Source organism: Drosophila pseudoobscura, chromosome 4 (assembly GCF_009870125.1).
Source record: "Drosophila pseudoobscura strain MV-25-SWS-2005 chromosome 4, UCI_Dpse_MV25, whole genome shotgun sequence".
Classification (NCBI taxonomy): Eukaryota; Metazoa; Arthropoda; class Insecta; order Diptera; family Drosophilidae; genus Drosophila; species Drosophila pseudoobscura.
Genome location: NC_046681.1, coordinates 21110225 through 21128478, shown reverse-complemented (window position 1 = coordinate 21128478; position 18254 = coordinate 21110225). Strand labels below are relative to the sequence as shown.

The window sequence follows — 18254 nt, the reverse complement described above, 5'->3', positions numbered from 1 at the left end:
GTCCTTGTCCAGATTCTGGGGTGCCCCCCAAGGCCTGTGTTTGCCCAATTGTCGAGTGGCGTGTAATTTGCGTAAAAATGTCATATTCATATTCCAGCTTGAGTTTCTGATGTTGATTGATGAGCCGGGGAGCTCAAGTGGCAAGAGCCTCGAGTTGTTTGAAGACCTGGAAAACACTTCAATTCTGGGCAGTGAAAATAGCTAAAATTTTGGATTATTGAGTGGGATTATTTGAGGGAAATTCAAGAACTTAAAGTGAGAGTGGAATCCAAATAAGGAAAAGAAATAGGGCCAGAGATTAGCCTCTTTCGGCTTCAGGCTGAGGAGATCCTCTCTAGAGCGAGGCTTTCTTTGAATAATCGCAGCGACGGAGCAAAAGAATTTGCAAAGGACAAGAGTAACGGACAAACAAGTAAAGGCGTGGAGTAGAAGCAGAGGATCCTACACAGAGAACCATCTTGTAGTCAGTTCTTGGACAAAGAATTAACACTGAGAATAGGAATTACGATCTGAGAGATTTATCTACGAATCCTCAAGGAACGAGATGATGGGGATTCATTATACGAACCCTCAAGAAACCATTTTGCATCCCAAGAATTTTTCTTCTTTGGTCTCTTGTAGAGTATTATATTAATAAGTGGATGTTTTGAGGTGTTTAGATACACAGATATTTAAAGATTATTACTTCGGGCTTACATCAGCCTTTCAGAACCTGTTAAATATCATATTTCCTATGATATTTGGCTAGATATACCCTCAAAAAGAAAGTCTTTTCTTAAATACGATTAATATTCAAAGATACCTGCATTTAAACATTAATCCATTCCAGGTTTCATATAAATATTCATCTAAATAATCCTATAAACCGAAGTTTAATACATTATCCCCCCCCTTACTCACCCACAAAACTTTTCCCACCTATTTTTTAATGCCCCACCTCCGCCTGGGCCGCTAAAAATCAAATAAAAAACCCACCAGAGTCGAAAATGAAAGTTCTACAAGAGGGTCCTTCCACATTTGATGTACTATGTGTGTGTGTGTGTGTGTGTCAGGGACAACAACATTTTTGACCCTAAGAGCAGAAAAGGCAAAAGAAAACAAGACACATGGCAAATGTAATTTAAAATTTAGAAATGAAAAGAAATAAAAGAAATGGCAGGAACTTGTGCCAGGTCCTAAAAAGGACACACGCCTGATTGGCACGCACATGACACGACCAGAAATATATATATATATATATATACTCGTCCTATATACAATACAAAGTCAAATATTTGACGTTGGGGCATTTCTGTTTCAACTTTCTATTGGGTTTCTGTTTTTTGTTCATTTCAAAATAAAAAAGAAAGAAGGAGATGGACTATTTCCAGCAACAATGTAATGAAATTGACTTGAACACACACACCTATTATATATCTCTGTGTATGTGTGTGTGTGTGCTTGAGAGCTGTCTTATCCTTGAGCTCGAAACCCGTCCCCATGCCCGCCCCCATGCCCGCCCCCAGCATTCGCCACTCGTGTGTCCATTCATGTCTGTGCTAATTTCTACGCATTTTCCTCTCTCTGACTTTCTGTTCAAGGGGGGGACAGGGGGCCAGGGGGCCATGGGGGCCGCGTGGGTGCAAAAATAAAAATCCAAGTTGATTACTCAGGCATTCAAAAGGCATTTTGATTAGTCGAAAAGTGGCATGTCTGACAAGTGGGGCTGTCGGCCATTTTACTTTTAATTTGAACTTTGGATTGGGCAGGGTTTGGGGGGGACGAGGTGCTGGTGGTGACGGGGTGCTGGGGGGTGCCGGTAAAAAGCTTTTTATCCGTCAGGATTTCGCTTCAATGCTGTAAAAAGTCGAACATTCCGCACGAAAAAATCCAAGAAATACTTTCAGCACAACTGTACTTTTTTTTTGCAAGCGAATTGCTTTGATCTCTGACCTTTGGAGGCAACTGTACTTGTAGTTAAATCTTACCATTAACATTTTCCTTTCAAATTTATAATATTTAAACCCCCTCTTTGTCCCCTTTCCACTGCCCTTGTTTTGTGGCAACTGTACTTCTTTGGACAACGTTTTAGCCATATTTACTTGGCCCATTTTGGCAGTTTCGAACCTTAAATAAACCTAAAACGAAACTCTCTCCAACTTTCGGTTCATCAGCATTGATATTGAAGTTTATTTTGTCCCTGGTTTGGTCTTTTATATGCACGATGGCATATATTGGCACAAGACAAATAATCACTGCCCCCCCACCCCGGACACCCGCCCCAATCCTCTGTCTCCGTGTAAATAAAATGTTGCAAAATTTTGCCTCTTTTTTTTGTAGAGTTGGACTTTGAGGTTGCTTTTTCCTTGTGTTCTACGGTTCGTTGCACGCTGCTGCCACTGATTGGACACATGTCGGGCACTGAAAAGTCTCCAGGCAGGGGAGTCCGGACAGCCGGACGGACAGCTTTGAATGTGCCACGTGTGTGTGTGTGGTGTTTGGTGTTTCTTTTAGTTCTGGCAGGGGCGCCGTTGATGCCATATAATGAGACATTTATTTAAAAAGAACATTTTTGAAGGGCCACGGCCATACGTAACCTGACAGGCCGGCTCCTGGGCTGACATTTCCCCGATACCCGACACTCCCCACCGAAGGCCAGAAACGTGTCCTGCTTTGCTAAGCAATTTTCGATGGAATCGAGACATTAAATTAGTTAATTTTGCAGTGTTTGTCATTTTAAATATATTGGGGGGGGGTTAAAAAAACATATTAAAGAGAGAAAACTGGAAACTCACATGCCTCTCTAAGATGTTTAGTTTAGTAGCAGTTAATTTTAGTAGCACCCAATGATTACTGGAATCTAATATTGTAGGTATACTAGGGGTATTCTTTGAGTACCGCGGATACCAGCCGTGACCTGGCCTTAAATCTTTCCGTCTTGATGGATCTGACTGTGGGAATCACTTTTTTTATTAAATATATATTTTGGTATATCATAAAAATCTATTACATACATATATCTCTATTCTAACAACAATCTTTAAATAATATTATTCTTAAAATATTTTACAAAAAATAAAATAAAACTAATTCGGTAGCTGTTCGGTTTCTTACCGTAACAAAAACCATGCGTATTCTTTCAAGATCCACTCCTACATATATTTTATATACATACATAGATCAACATCTTTTTTCTTTAAATTATTATTATTATTTTCTTTGATTAATTCGGTAGCTATTCTCGTTCTTAGCTATACAAAATCCATGCGCATACCTTCAAGATCTACTCTTTGTCTATAATATTCACATACACGTCTTTTTCCTTTAATTAGTATCTTGAATATTAATATTTTTATATTTAACTAATTTGGAAGGTATTTCGGTTCTTAGCTATACAAAAATCCTTTGTGATAAAATCTATTCATTTTTAATATGTCTTAAATTCAAAATTTTTTGGGAAGACTCAAACAAATAATTTAAAAATTCTTTAAAATTATTTACAATAATTTCTGGACAATTATTTGCAAAAAATATTAATAAATACAATAATAATTCCTCCAAACTCAGTTTTGGGGCTAAAAAAGCTGAAGCTAATTTTCTATAAATCCCAAATTTCTAGTTTTCGTATATTTTTCCCCCTCAAATCCCTGCTACCCCCCCTTGAACCCTTTCAGTCTGTCATCTTTCATGCAATTTTGGCGCCCCCCTGCCCGTCTGTGGCTGAGCGAAACATTCATAATTTTCGAAGAAATTAGCACGAAATCAATCAAGTATAATATTCGTTTTCGTTTTCGATTTGTGGATTTGTGCCGCATCATCCAGGGCCGTCCAGGACCGTCCAGGGGCCAGGGAGAGTGTTAATGAAAAAGTTGTGGCCGCATCGGAACAAAAGAGTTGAAAATTCGAATATCGTTTTTCGTGTCATCGTGGCAAAGTTTTGTCGGTAATTTGAGCATTAACCCCTTATCGGCCCCGCAGTCAAACGGGGGGCATTCATTAACTGCCCCCAAAAATGTAATTAATCTCTGTGTTGCTCTCTCCCCCTCTCCCCCTCTCTCTCTCTCTCGACAAGCCACCCCCTGTGGCAGTTGCATGTTGTAAATTAGATTTTCGTTTGTCATGACAACCCCTCCAAGGAAAAGGAGGGTTGCTGCAACCTCGAAACCGAACCCAAACCCGAACCCGAACCAGAACTCGACTTCGTTTGAATGCAAAACTGTTTTTGGTCATTAACCTGTCTGAAGCACTTTGCACGAGACTTCCTGCCCGTCTGCTTCCCCCTGCGTACAGCGAAATGCTTTCAGGATTCAAAGTTTTGCAACCCTAAACTGCCTAGGGTTTCCACACTGTCATCATCGTCCATGCAACGGCGGCCATCTTTGGCGCAAACTTCTTAATGAACTTTAAGCAGAATGGAGGAAGTTTTGGAACGGGATCAGAGCCGAAACACACAAAAGGGTTAAGCAAGTGTTAAAGGATTGGGTGGATGGATGGGTGGGGTGTGGGTGGAGGTGTGGGTGTGGGGGGTAGAGAGTCATCAATCATATTTCCTGCATAGCTGAATCATTTACGCTGCTCAGTTTGGTTTACTTAATGGGTTTGTCGCACTGAGGGGGGATTAGGTTCGATAAGGCACGGCGGACTATCCCCAGATGAAAGTCTGTTGGAAATTTGGATATGTTTTGGGACATAATTTGGAGTTGGTGAAAGGGTTATGATTGAAAAGGGGTTAAGTAGAGAGAGATCTATACTGGGAACTTAAAATTTGTGACTAAAAATATCGAATTAAATATCTGTTATTTTCTTAGCATTTAATATAATTAAAACAAAAAAAAATTAATTTTTAAAAACTAATTAAAATTGAGAAGCGAATTCTCTCTATCCTAAAAAAAATGCACCAATATTTGAATTAAATATTCAGTTGTTATATAAAAAAATAATTAAAATTAATTTGATTTAGGTTTAATTTGTATATACATTTATTAAAAGAAGTCATATAATTTAATCGAAATATGTAACAATATAAAATAAATATATATATTTGTATATTTATATATATATATATATATATAAAATTTGTAAGAAATATATTTAATTAAAATGTGAAATATATTTCATTTAAGTATTAAATATATTTAATTTAAAGATGAAATATATTTATTTTAAATATGAAATATATTTAATTAAAATCTCTCTAATGTTAAAAAAAGTTTTGGATCGTCCTCAGATATTTTACTCTTAAGGAGGCGAGTGATTCGGGGGTTGGCACACGTGCAAAACGGCCCCTAGTCTGAAATATATTTATTTTAATTATGAAATTTAATCAATTTCTTTTTACTATCCCCGATCTTCTTCGATAACTCTTCGATTTTTGGGTCTTTTTTCTTTGTGTGAAAAATGTGGACTTTATTAGAATGTTTCACACGATTTTCCTCTTTAAAGTCCAACACCACAGGGCGAACAGATGATCCCTTGAACTCCCCCGTTCTGTGGGCATTATGTAACAATAATATATAACAATAATAACAATCCAATAGGCATTATGAGAGCCTTAATGCATTGCAAATCTCATAAATATCAATATGAGCGAGAGACAGGCAAAAAGAGTTCCCATTTCTTCTGTTATTTTCTTTGAGATATAAATTTCGTTTTAATGGTCACAATTGAGGCCCGCGTCTGGGCAGGATAACATGAATGTCCTATTTAAAGGATTAGCCGATTGAGTTATGAGCGCACAAAGCCGATTCGGACATTGTCACATAAAATATGTCTATGAGAATTTGCTTTTTAAGTTAATTTTATTTTATGTCGTCCCCCGAAAAGCATTCCCGAAACGCGTTTCGTTTTTTTAATGGTGATTTATAGGGTGGGGGGGTGTAGGAAGTGAAGGAGTAGGCTGGAGCTTTTTTATGGCCACATCAAAACTGACAAATGGCCGGAGAGAGCGGACGGACGGGGACGGGACGCCCGCCATTAGAGAAGTTCGAATCGAAATCGGATCTAACGTGTTACATATTAATTGGCCATAATTTACCGCTGGCCTCGGTACAACTTTCCCCTGATTTGTGGCCATTTTCGATTTCGATTCGAATCGGTTTTCATTTCGCCAGAACTAAATTAGCCGCAAAGCAGCAGAAACAATTTCAAAGCTCATTAAATTTCTCTCTTTTTTGCTCTCCAAGTCTCTGTTTTTTTTTTTTTTGTTGTCTAGCAAATCACTAAATGGATAAGTCTAGTCGAGAATCTCAGCCAAGCTGGAGGGGGGGCGGGGCAGTGCATTTCCTACCAAAAAAGAGAAGAGAAGACTGAATGCCAGCCTGGACAAGGGTTGTCAGACAGGACACGCTCCCCTTGATTATTCGTCTTGGATATTTATCAAGTGTGGATGCGGATGAGCGGACGGGGGGTTAGAGGTCGTGCAAATACTCACAAGTGCCACAAATGTTGAATGATTTGTTCATGGCAGAGGCCCTGGGATGCCCTGTAAGTGGTAAAAGGACTTGGGCTTCTGAAGAAATCCGAGGAGAATGTCGGGTAAAGCCAATCAAATCGAAGTATAGGGTCTAAGAATCTCTATAATATCGAAATTTTGATATCCTTGGTTCCCTTAGGAACAGCTAGAGATTCTAGAACACCTTTTGAAATACCTTTCTAGGCATTGCAATGGATTGAGGCTACTTTTTCTTATATTTTTTGCAGAAAAAATCATATACTACCCAGAATTTTGGTCTGAGATCGTTGGTAAAAATCTAAGAAAATATAAAATACTATAAAATATTTTTCTACTAATATATCTTGTCTGAAATATGTTTAAAATTTGTAAATAAAATAAGGAATACCTTTGTTTTGGCTTAAGTTCAAAAAAGCCTAAAAGAAATTCCATTTTGGCAAAGTATTTGGAAATAAAATAATACAAATAATTTCTATATATTCCAACCATATATTAGCTATCATAAACATACATAAATATATACTTTATATACTTCGAATATACCTATAGAAATTATTCCATCGAAAAACCCCCTGTTTTCGGGCACCTTTTGACAGCTCCCCTGCCTGCGTCTAACATTTTTATCTTGCCACTTGGCGGAAATCTATTAGATTCTCACTCAAAGATACAGCCATCTGAGGACCCTCCAGCCACCAGCCACCAGCCAGCCCCTGCATCAATCCTGCCCCCAGACCCCCCCTGCACGAAGCGTCGCCTGCATTTGTAAGTTTGCACATTTGTTTCCCCGAGTCCTCGTATTCACAATTAATATTCAAGCAACCTTTTTCGCTACCCAAAAGGCCTGCCCCTGCCCCCGTTCCCGGCCCCGTCCCGGGCTCTGATCTACTTGGGATTGCTTCTTTTAGTTGGCTTCACGCCCCGCCATTTGATGGGGTGCGAATGGCGATTCAGCAGGGTGCGAGATGCGACTTATCCGCAGTGTCCTGTCCTGCCAAGTCCTGTCCGAAGAGGGTTCGGTATTCCGGGATGGTTTTCATGCATCCCAAGGCCCCCGCAACCCCCCCCCCCCCCCGCATTAAGTGTAGACATTATTCATTTTTGATGATGAATTTCCATGTCTCGCATGTCTAGGGCTCTCTCTCTCTCTCTCCCTCTCTCTCTCTCTCGCTGTGTGTGTGTCCAGTAATAAGTAATAAGTGCAGATCTGAGCAAAAAGAAAGAGATGGCAAATATGAGAGGGAAAAAGTAAAATAAATAAATCCAAGTGGGGGAGGCACATGAAAAAACTTTTAGTTCTGTTGCTGTTTGGCATACAAATGAGTTAAAGTTTCATTTCATGCGAGTCTCTGGGTGGGGGTGTGGGTGGGGGTGTCCCTTTTGGGGTATGGTAAGTCCAAAGAAATGGCTACTTTTGTTGGGGCGCCACGAGTGGCCGTGCTTGGCCCGTGGAGTGGCGTCCTGATGCTGATGGAGAGATGCGTAAGTGAATTTTACTCTTCGTCCTGGAAATGGGTTGAGGAGGGGGGGGGCTTACCACTCCAGATACATAAATCCGATTTTATTTAATACATAAATAAAGTTTATATTCCGTCTAAAGGGGTGCGAAATTCTCATAAATAAATAAAACCTATAAATATTTTCTAGAAATTCTCATAAATAAATAGAACATATAAATATTTTCTATTGTTATTTTTTTTTTTTTTTGCAGTAAATTTTGTATGAATTCTATAAATAAATAAAACCTATTCTTTTTTACGTTTAAATATTTTAATTTATATTTTTTAAATATTTAAAACAGTTTTTTAGAATGATTTAAGGTAGCATTTTTTTCGAATGTCTCATAGAATTATTCAGTAATTGTTCTATCGGCCAGAGCATCAAAAGTGTCATTTTATTAACCATAAAATTACTCAATTTTATACCATGAATAAATGACAGTAAGACTGCATAAAAACCAATTCATTTTCTACTAAAAAATTGGAGTACGTTGAATAGAAAATCTGTATACAAAAATTTTGTAAAATTCATATGTAATATAGTCTGTAGGAAGCTCGAAATTCTGCTTCCAGAAGGTCAAAAGTATCACCATAGAAGTATCCAAATTATCAAGAGATCCAGGATAAGTGCTCACAAATTACCAAGAAATTATTTGCGACCCAAATATAAATCATATTTACGCGTATTTTTCTGATCAAAGTCAAAAAATTACATGCCTGTCCACAGGATAGGTAATCGTCAAGATCGGAATACTATATCTCATACACACACCTTTCTTTCAATTCTCTTTTCGGTTATCCTTCGCTTCTTCGTCCATGCCTTGGGCAGGCTAAGTCGGTCCCCAGAATCCAATCACAAACGAATGAGAGAGCCCTCCGAGGGTAAAACCATCTTCCTACCCCAAAACCAACCTTTCTTGTATTTTGTTTTAGCCATAAACTCTTTTAACCGAAAAAAACGAAAGAACTTCCACCCCCTTCGCCTCCTCCTTTTATTGGTCCTCCACGCCCATGACATTTATCTCTGAATCAAGGCGATGACAGGGCCTAACCATTTGTACCTCAAGCTCTATCCTCTCCCCACCCCTCACCTCTCCTCTCCTCTCCCCTCCCCCTCCCCAGTTGTCATCACTTTCTCCACGCACACACACACAGTCCCCGTTTTTGGAGCGTGTAAAACTCATAAAACACATTAAATCCAATCGAATAATCGAAATGTCACATTAGTTTCTAAAATATTACCGACCAACACGTAAGGAAGTTCCGCAGTCACACGCCTCTGCGTTTTCTTGCCCTCCCCTCTCCCCCGCACCACTCCACCCCCCGCCCCGCAAAAAAGTTAACGAGAACACAAATGTGGCCAAGAAAACGAAAAGAAAATACCAAAAAAAAAACAAAAAAAAAAAACTCTTTTCAAACATCTTCTGTGCACTTTCCGGCGAATGCCAATTTTGTCGTTGAGCATTTCCAAACGATTTCATATTCAAGCAGGAGATAGTCCTAGACAGAGTCCCAGTCCTAGTCCCAGTCCCAGTCGTAGTCCTAGTCGTAGTCGCCCCCCAAAAGCTGTTTCTGGCCTTCCTCTACCTCCACTTTTTATGCCTCGGTCGTCCTGTGGGTATAATTTTAATGGTCAAATCGCTGCTGGGGAATTGTCTTCCTCGCTCTCCTGCCGCCCTGTGCAAATGGAAATTGCTTTTCCATTATTTCCATGTGATTTTGTTTCGTTTTGCCCGGGAATTGGCATTGAAAACGCATAAAAATAAACATTTCGCATACACAAATTCCTCGTAGAGCCGCAAGATTTATTTCCCCCATACGAAACGATGAGCCTTGGGAAGGTTCAGATGCATTTGAAGAAAAAAACGAGGGGGAACGTTGTGAGTTGCTGCGGACACCGCAACTCTACGGTTATACCCGATACTAAGTCAGTATGGCTCTCCTCCAGCAGGCGGCGTCTAATATTAAACGACACGACAAAGAGTGCGTGCGAGAGAGACAGGAAATCAGTCTGAGCGTGACGTCGGGCGCTGCGTAGCCACTGCAAATTGATTTGTTCCTTTTGGCTATAAAAATGATCTGATCTGATCCAGATTCAGCAATCTGATAGATATGGTCGTTATCTATGATTTTGCGTTTTTAGTTTTCTCAAATCTGCAATATTGTGGATGCAACAGATTTTCGTCCTTTGTGTGGGCGGAAGGGGGTGGGGCGAAATTTTGAGATACACGTTTTATAGTGAGATCTAAGAGGAGTGCGGATTCCAAATTTGGTTACTCTAGCGTTAATAGTCTCTGAGATTTGTGAATATCCCCAGATTTGCATCCTTTGCGGGGGCGGAAGGGGGTGTGGCGAAATTTTGAAACAAACTCGTCTCGGTCTGATATATTAGGAGTGTGGATACCAAATTTGGTTGCTCTAGCTTTTATAGTCTCTGAGATCTAGGCGCTAATGTTTTACTCTAAGGAAAGCCGCCTATGCTACGTGTGTGTTAGAGAGAGACAGGGCGAGAAAAAATGAAATTGTTTTCTTGATGCTGGCTATAATAATAATACGATCCAATTCAGATTCCGCAGTCTAAAAGATATGGTCATTCTCTACGATTCTGCGTTTTTGGTTTTCTCGTATCTTTAAAATTGTGGATGCCACAGATTTTCGCCCTTTGTGGGGGCGGAAGTGGGCGGGGCAAAGTTTTGAAATATTTTTGGAGCAGTGACATATCACAGAAGTCTGGATCCAAAACATCGTTGCTCTAGCTCTTATAGTCTTTGAGCATTAGGCGCTGAAGGGGACGGACAGACGGACAGACGGACAGACGGACAGACGGACGGACGGACAGACGGACGGACGGACAGACGGACAGACAGACATGGCTCAATCGACTCGGCTATTGATGCTGATCAAGAATATATATACTTTATGGGGTCGGAAACGATTCCTTCTGGACGTTACACACAGCCACTTTTACCACAAATCTAATATACCCCAATACTCATTTTGAGTATCGGGTATAAAAAACGAAAATTGCCATCTTGGGATTTGCTGGACATCGTTTTAATGGTGTCCTTGTAGACAGAAGATGTTCCAAATGAAATATCGAGAAGGAAAGGAGGAATTTTATAAATTTTCTTGTGAGGGAAATGTATTTCATTGGGACTCTGTCTCTCTCTTCCAGTGTGGCTGAGCATTTAAGGGTGAGTTTTAATGCCAGAAAAGTATTCAGAGACAGAGTCATCTGTTCTCTCAATGAAACAATCAATTTCAAGCCAAATTAAACAGAAATATAGGTATATCTTAAATATTTGTCCACCGATGAGCCGTCACAGATTTCTTAGATTTTTTGAGATTTTTCCTATGTGTGTGAGAGCTATCCTTCCGATATCTTCATCATGTGTGCCTAGAACACGGTCTACACGGCATCATCTGGGTGGTAAACAAGGCTGTAATCCAGCTTTAGGTCCTACAACAATCCCTGGCCAAAGCCCTGCAGAAGGACGCCGAAAACCTCCAGCCTCCCGCGCTTTTCAAGGCTTGGAAAGGTCCAGGAACAAGTCGAAAGAGGGCCCTTATAAGGCGACCAAAAGGTTCAAAAGGTGGCCCAGGTCTCTGCGAAGTTTGGGCTTTCTATTTGGACTGATCTTCGACTGGGATATATAGAGAAGTACTGTACTTCCCGCAATGGAGGAGGCAATTCTTAGTGTCCCTTGGTGGGTCTTGAGAAGGGCTAGATTTGTGACTGCCTCCTGAAGTCCACAGATTGTACAAATAATAAGAATAGCTAAGAAACTACTAGATTAGATGGAGAAATCAAAGGCTTTTTTGGCATTTGATGTTTTCAAATATCTCGGATTTATGAAAACAAACGACGATAATCATTCGTAGCAAAAATTTCATTCCACTCCCATATTTTGTACGAACAACACCTCAAAATTAAAAGTATTTCGTTCGAGTTGGAACAAATTTTAGCAAAATAAATTTCAAAATTTTTAACCAAAGACAAAAGCGACTGACGCCTCTGCGACTGACACGTACCGGTGACAGTTCCAACAAAATAGCTTTACGGTGCTCGGTGGAGTGTCGAAGGTCCTTGTTCTTTTGGGCCGCGTTCAGCTGGAACCTGGACGCAGCCTCCACGTCGTCTGTGCCGTGCTGCTTCTCTGGAGGAGAGAGGAGAGCCGGCACTCGGGGCCCCCTAGTGCCGCAAGCCAGTGGAGGGACTTCTGTGGCTTCTCCAGATTAAATTGATGCACCACCGAAACGGCTTGAGCAGCCCGCCTTTCGTCCAGTGACCCGTCCCGCCTCAGGATCACTTCGTTTTGGATGGGAACCATCTCTGTGGTTCTCCGTCTTGGTCTCCATGTCTTGCAGCTGGCGAAATCATTCATGAAGTGTCGGAGCTTACGAAGTCTTTGGAGCTCCACGAGTAGATTGGAACGTTTTTGGGCCCGGTCGATCCGACAAGAGTCGTCCGGTTGGCATTTACCAGGAACTTTTTGGTCGCATCGGATGTCCTTGGATCCACAAGATAGCTGAGTCTTGCCAAGAAAGATCAAATTCAAGGTATTGCCGACATTGTTGCTTCTTGGATCAATTTAAAATTTTGAAAGCTTTGCGTAAAAATTTGTTGTCAACAGAAAATTTCGAATCTTGTAAAAATAAATTTTGTAATGCCAATTTTGGAGCCATAAATAGGTGGAATCTTTGAGAAACTAGTAGAAAGGTGAAGCTAATTATTGAATAACAAGGGTTTGGTTTTAAAGGGTTTAAATTTGGTCCTGCAGGGACAAGAGGCGGAAGATGAACGAAATCCACACCGAAAATTGGATCGGAGAGCCAGTAGGCTTTTGAAACTTACAGGAAAAATGTCATAAAATACATAGAGCATTGACATACGATTCGATTTTGTGTCTCGCATTTGAGTGCGAGCCAAATACTGAATATTGCGCTCATCCGAAAGTGCTGATTGAGGCTATGGACACTCCATAGTCACGGACCCAGACTGAAATATGTTTCGGAAGACCAATAGCACATTTAATTAATGCTTGGATATAGGAATATCCAGCATCAATTCAATCAAATGTCCATAGATTGCAGCTCTTTGAGCACAGCCTCTAAAATCTTTTGCAAAATTGAATTAAATCCAAATTTCCTATTTCTCAGCTTAGTCCTACAGGAAATTCTATATATTTTCCATATGAAAAATTTACTAGTGCATTTTCCAAGTCTTTCATTTGTCGATATCGCATGCTATCTTTTATGCCGATGGCCAATGTATTGAGAATATTATTTATTTATTTATTTATGAATGTGGGGAACGTTTTCCCTGTCCAATGGCTTGCCTTAACAATAGCAATTCGATTTACAGTTCATTACTTTTCATAATTTGTGCCTCTCCCTCTCCCTCTCTCTCTCTCTCTTTCGCTTCGTCAAGGACTTGTGTGTAGGTGGATCCACCCTCCCACGGCAGCTGTTCAAAAATCCCACGCAGCAACAACCGAAAACCGAAAACCGAAGGGTCTGAGGGTGGATTCGAAAGTTTCGACGCCCAGCCCAAAATCTAATTGGACGGGCTTGACATTTTTGCCCTCTCAAAAAGAAGAATATTCTATTTAAATTGTTGGAATCCGCTTACGTTAAAGGACTCGAAAGGATCTGCGCCATTTTGGTTGGTCTCAAATTCCTTCTTTCATTTCAAAATCGAATTGTTTGCATCGATTTAAGTCGTGCTCTAAGCCCCAAAGCTACTTAGAGGAGCTGCACGATGGGTTTTTCACCGACGATTTTGCCTAAAAAAAGTATTCCCATGGAAAAAAACCTTCATTGGAAAATATATCGTCAAGGACCTCCGCTAGAAACCTTCTATAAATGTGAAATGAGGCTTGGAGCACATTTGCCTTCGAATTAGAATTTATATGTATTCCTTTTCTCTATATTCTGTATCCCCCGTGCCCATTCCCCCACCCACCAGTCCAAGGAGGAGAGAAAAATCGATAATATGCAAATATATTTTTGCATCCCTAACAGACACACACACACGCACACGCACACATGAGAGCGTAAAACAAACATAAACGCGGACGAGGTCCTTAGTGGTGCCCTCTGCAGTACTACCCTTCTTTCGGGGGGGTTTCCTTCCCCCCCTCCTCCACCCCTGTGCACGCACACATACACACACACTCCGCATACATATAAACTAAATAACTAAATACGCATTAGCATCCTGTCGGATTTTCCTTTATTATTGCGGCCAAGATGCTTGGCAGGGAGGGGAGGGGAGGGGAAAGGCAAGGGATGGGATGGGCAGCCGGCGACCGCACGGTGCACGCGCTTCGCTTGGGGCACAGTGGTGCCGAATCGATGGAGTGGACTCCGGACTTTCCTGAACGTCTTTGCTTCGATTGGGGAAGCTGTAAGCAGAGATAGAGGGGCTCATAAGGCCTCTAGGCACATCTTCAAAGCCTGAATCGATCCATAGTTAGGTTTTTCGATGCCCCTTACTTCTGAAGGCAAGCACAGATCTAAAATGGACTGGAAGTTATCATAAATTAGGACGTTCAGAGACGATCTTGGCACAGCAATTCACTTTTCAGTAGATGCCCCTTTTCAGAGCTATTCCAATGCTATTTTTGAATGGGAAATATTTTCCTAATTTTATCATAAATGAACAAAATATCTAAAAGATTAATTGGGCTTTGAATTTTTGATTTAAAATGAATATTTTCCACCATTTTCTTAACCGCCTTTTCTCTAGGGGACTTTAATTCGCTTTAAAAATGTCCCATAAGCGAATGGATACACTTGTTTTTAACCACACGAAGAGAGACAATTCGGGATTAGCGATGGTTGGAATTCGGCTAGGCTCAAGAAGGAGGCTTTTTGGATTGAAGACCGAAAATATTGTAGAAGAAAATTGTATTTTTTCTGATTTCTGTTTAATCGAAAGTAAAATTTACAGGCATTTTTGAAGGTGAGATGTAAGACCATCCATTAGCCTCTTGAGCTAATGAAACTGTGGTATTTTTTCTACCTTTCTGGCCACCGCATACCCACTGTTCGGAGCCCACAAAAATTCCAACAGACTCCGGGCCGTTCCGAATGGCAACAAATTCGAAAGAACGTGTATGCAGAGTGTGACTGAAAGCATTATTAATAGAGAATGTCGGCAGCTAAACTCACACTAGCACAGAGCACACACGGACACACACACACACACATGCACGCAAAGAGGATATAAAAGCAATAAGAACATTCATCTTCATAATTACAGGCCACGAAATGGGGGAAAGCGAAGGGAAAGCCGAGGGAAATTCAAATGAAACGAGAAAGTTTTGCATATGCGGCGTGGAGAGAGTGAGTGTAAGAGTGCGTGGGTGTGCGTGCGTGGGGGGTGGGGAGGCCTCCTCTTCGCAGTCGTCGTAGTCGTGGTCTGCCCTTAAGCATGGTCAATGGGGTTTTATGGAAATGACAGTTAAGCTCAGGACGTTGTCCACCCTAATGAATGCTCAAGGAAGCAGTTGCTCTCTCTCTCTCTCTCTTTGGCGTCTCTGTGGGAAATGCAATCAAATGGAAATTGTTAAAGAAAATGCCCACAAGGAAAAAGGGAAAAGGCATCCATCCGCTTGACTGACTGCCAGGGCTGCATTAGGCTCCTGCGTCCTGGTCCTTTAACGAGGGTTGCAATGCACTAATTAAGCAGAAACCATGTCCGGCAAAACCTTTCAAGATTCCACAATTTGTGCACGGCGGATGAGGGTGGGGGGTGGTGGGGGGTGGCAGGACCTTGCGGCGTCGTCTGTTTGGCAGTTGTCGCTTGGGTCCTTGTTTTTTCCACACCGAGTTGCAATTTAAATGAGATGTTTCCCTGCGAGATGCGAAACGCGAGAGGGTGTTGCCTGCAATCGCTCCCCAGTAAAAAGGCGACTGCTGTTTGTGGGGGGGTCAAAGGAATTAATTCTAATCCAGAACACGTTCCAGCGCAGACGGACAGGACTGGTCGCTGGTGCGTCGGAGGGGGGGCGGGGGGTGTGGTGTGTGGTGTGATGTCCTGTTTTTGGTGGAGGGTTCGCAGATCCGGAGATCATTAGCGTGATTTCTTTTCGCTTTGACATCGGAATCGATGAGAGAACAAACGGGGAAATTTTCTGTGATTTCCATGGCGCAAATTGTTTTTTTTTTCGTATTTATCTTTGTTTTAAGAATGGGAATTTTATTTTTTTTAAATGCTGGCAGTATTTTCATGGCTTGGTTTTTTTTTAGTTTGATAATTTTCTGTTTACAACGAATATCGTCTAAAAATCAGAAAAACCCAAAACTCGGCCCCAAAGAATCCTTTGATTTTTCAATCCTTGTGGTCGTACGATATTTTTCCCCATCATTTGCTCAGTCTGTGTTCGTCGTTCGTTCCGGTAGTACAAAATTCGAAAAATTGTTTTGTTTTCAAAAAATTATTAGGCCAAGTTTTCAAAATTTTAAATTTTTTCAAAAGCAAAAATGACCGCAGGAACTTTGAAGTTGAGCTTTTTCAGTGGGATTCAGCAATCTTGTGGATGCCCAGCTAGGCGTCCGATATTACCACGAGTTCGTGGTAAAAATCCAACCGCTTGAATCCTGAGCGATCGATCAGGCCTGAAAACGTTCCAACGGACTGGCGGAGCCCCAAAGACTCGCGGAAAAGCTACGATATATCATAAGTGATTCACCAGGCTGTAGGCCATGGAGGACAAGACGGTGAACGACATCGACATGGGTTCACATCCTGAGGCGGGATGGATGTTCACTGGAGCTCAAGCCGTTTCGGTGGTGGAGACTGGGGGGACCCCGAGTCTGTCTGCCGCTGCCGCTGTTGCTCCTCCTCCTCCACCATGCAGATCTACAGACGACATGCAAGCGGCACGACGTGACAGACGAAGAAGCTGCACCTGCAACCAGGTTCCAGCTGAAAGCGGGGCAGAAGAACGGGGGAACTTCTAAACTCCCACGAGTACCGACAAGCTGTTTGGTTCGAACTTTGACTCGGAGCCTGTCAGTGAAGCCGAGTTTATGTTTACGTTTTTTGTTTTTGCTTAAATAAAGTCATTGAATTAATTGGTGAAGTGGTGCCCATGGCTGAATTGAGAAGTGGCGGGAAATTTGATTTACCAAACGCCCTCTTTTGACCAAACGACGTACTCGCGCAGCGCCATCTCCTACAATTCAGCTTTTGTCAGAGTGCAGCTCGATATGACATACATTTATCGAATGATATGTGACAAAAGCTTGCTGCTTTTCGAATAAGCGTAGTTCGAGAATTTCCCGCCAAGTAAATGGCTTTCAAAAAATATTTATCGAAATGTTTCCGGGAAGGTTGCCAACAACAGCAAAACATTTTGTGGTGGATTTAACTGCATGTTATGTCAATGTACGGTTAAATTGAAAATAATCATTTTTTATCAATCTTTCCCATCTGGAATGGGATTTTGAAAAATCACACCCACGGTTCTCTCCTAGTACTCGATTTAGTACTTTTTTTATCGAAAGCCCTATCTATGCCTACTCCGTGCCACCATCGGTCTCTTTCGCGGCAGCAGCGGGGGCTTGTTGCCCGGCTCTGCGCCAAAACAAACATTGCGCTCTTGGTGCTTATGGCGGGAAAATTTCATAAAATATCATTTGGACCATCGCTGTGTTGCCATCGATATATGTATCGATATAGCACCATCGGTAAACGTATAATGTATAATTCCTTTTTGTTGGTATTACTGATAGTATTTTTTAAAAAAAGTATGGTATTTTTCAACATTTCAGCCTACGGTCAGTTTAGGCAAAAAAGTGTTGCAAATGGCCCGCAGATGGCTGTAAAAATTTCAAGGTGAAAAAAATTTATTGATAAATAGCAACAAGAATACCGCAAAGGCCGACGGGAAAACGGCAAAATAACTCCGATCGGAACTGCACTAAAAGGTTTAAACATAGTTGATCAAATGATGAAATAAAAGTGGCTTCTGTGGCTACAACGTATAGAAGAAAAAACTGTGTACATATGTGCGTTGACGTGAGTGTGTGAGTGTGACGTGTGCGCTAAGAGTGTGTTGGTGTGCGATGGTGTGCTCTTGCTGGCCGTGTGTGTGCGTGTTTAAATGAATAAGAAAACGGAGCACAAAAAGCACGGACGGGGAATTTATATACGGCTGAGAAATTAATTCATTTTGCAAAACGAAAAAAACCTAAACAGAGCTAAAGTAATTGTGACAGAAGAAAGAGGCGAAAAAAATTGAGGAATGGAATTAATTGATTGCCGGAATTGCAGGAGTGAGCGAAAGAGAGAGAGAGAGAGACTTCCACTCCTCTTT

The 18254-nt window shown here is 41.2% G+C and overlaps 1 protein-coding gene across 8 annotated transcripts in view; it reads left to right on the top strand.

The window, feature by feature from the left end:
* The first annotated feature begins 17247 nt into the window (after positions 1–17247).
* bun (TSC22 domain family member bunched) overlaps positions 17248–18254 on the top strand; it is a 118593-nt gene continuing 117586 nt past the window's right edge. For 2 of the 8 annotated variants that reach the window (XM_033379266.1, XM_033379267.1), the window contains exons 1-2: positions 17256–17625; positions 17687–17773. The gene's annotated coding sequence lies outside the window, so the exon portion shown is untranslated. Of the gene's footprint in view, positions 17626–17686; positions 17866–17938; positions 17957–18254 lie in introns of those variants that run through there. The other 6 variants (XM_033379265.1, XM_033379264.1, XM_033379263.1 and 3 more) reach the window with 5 other exon arrangements.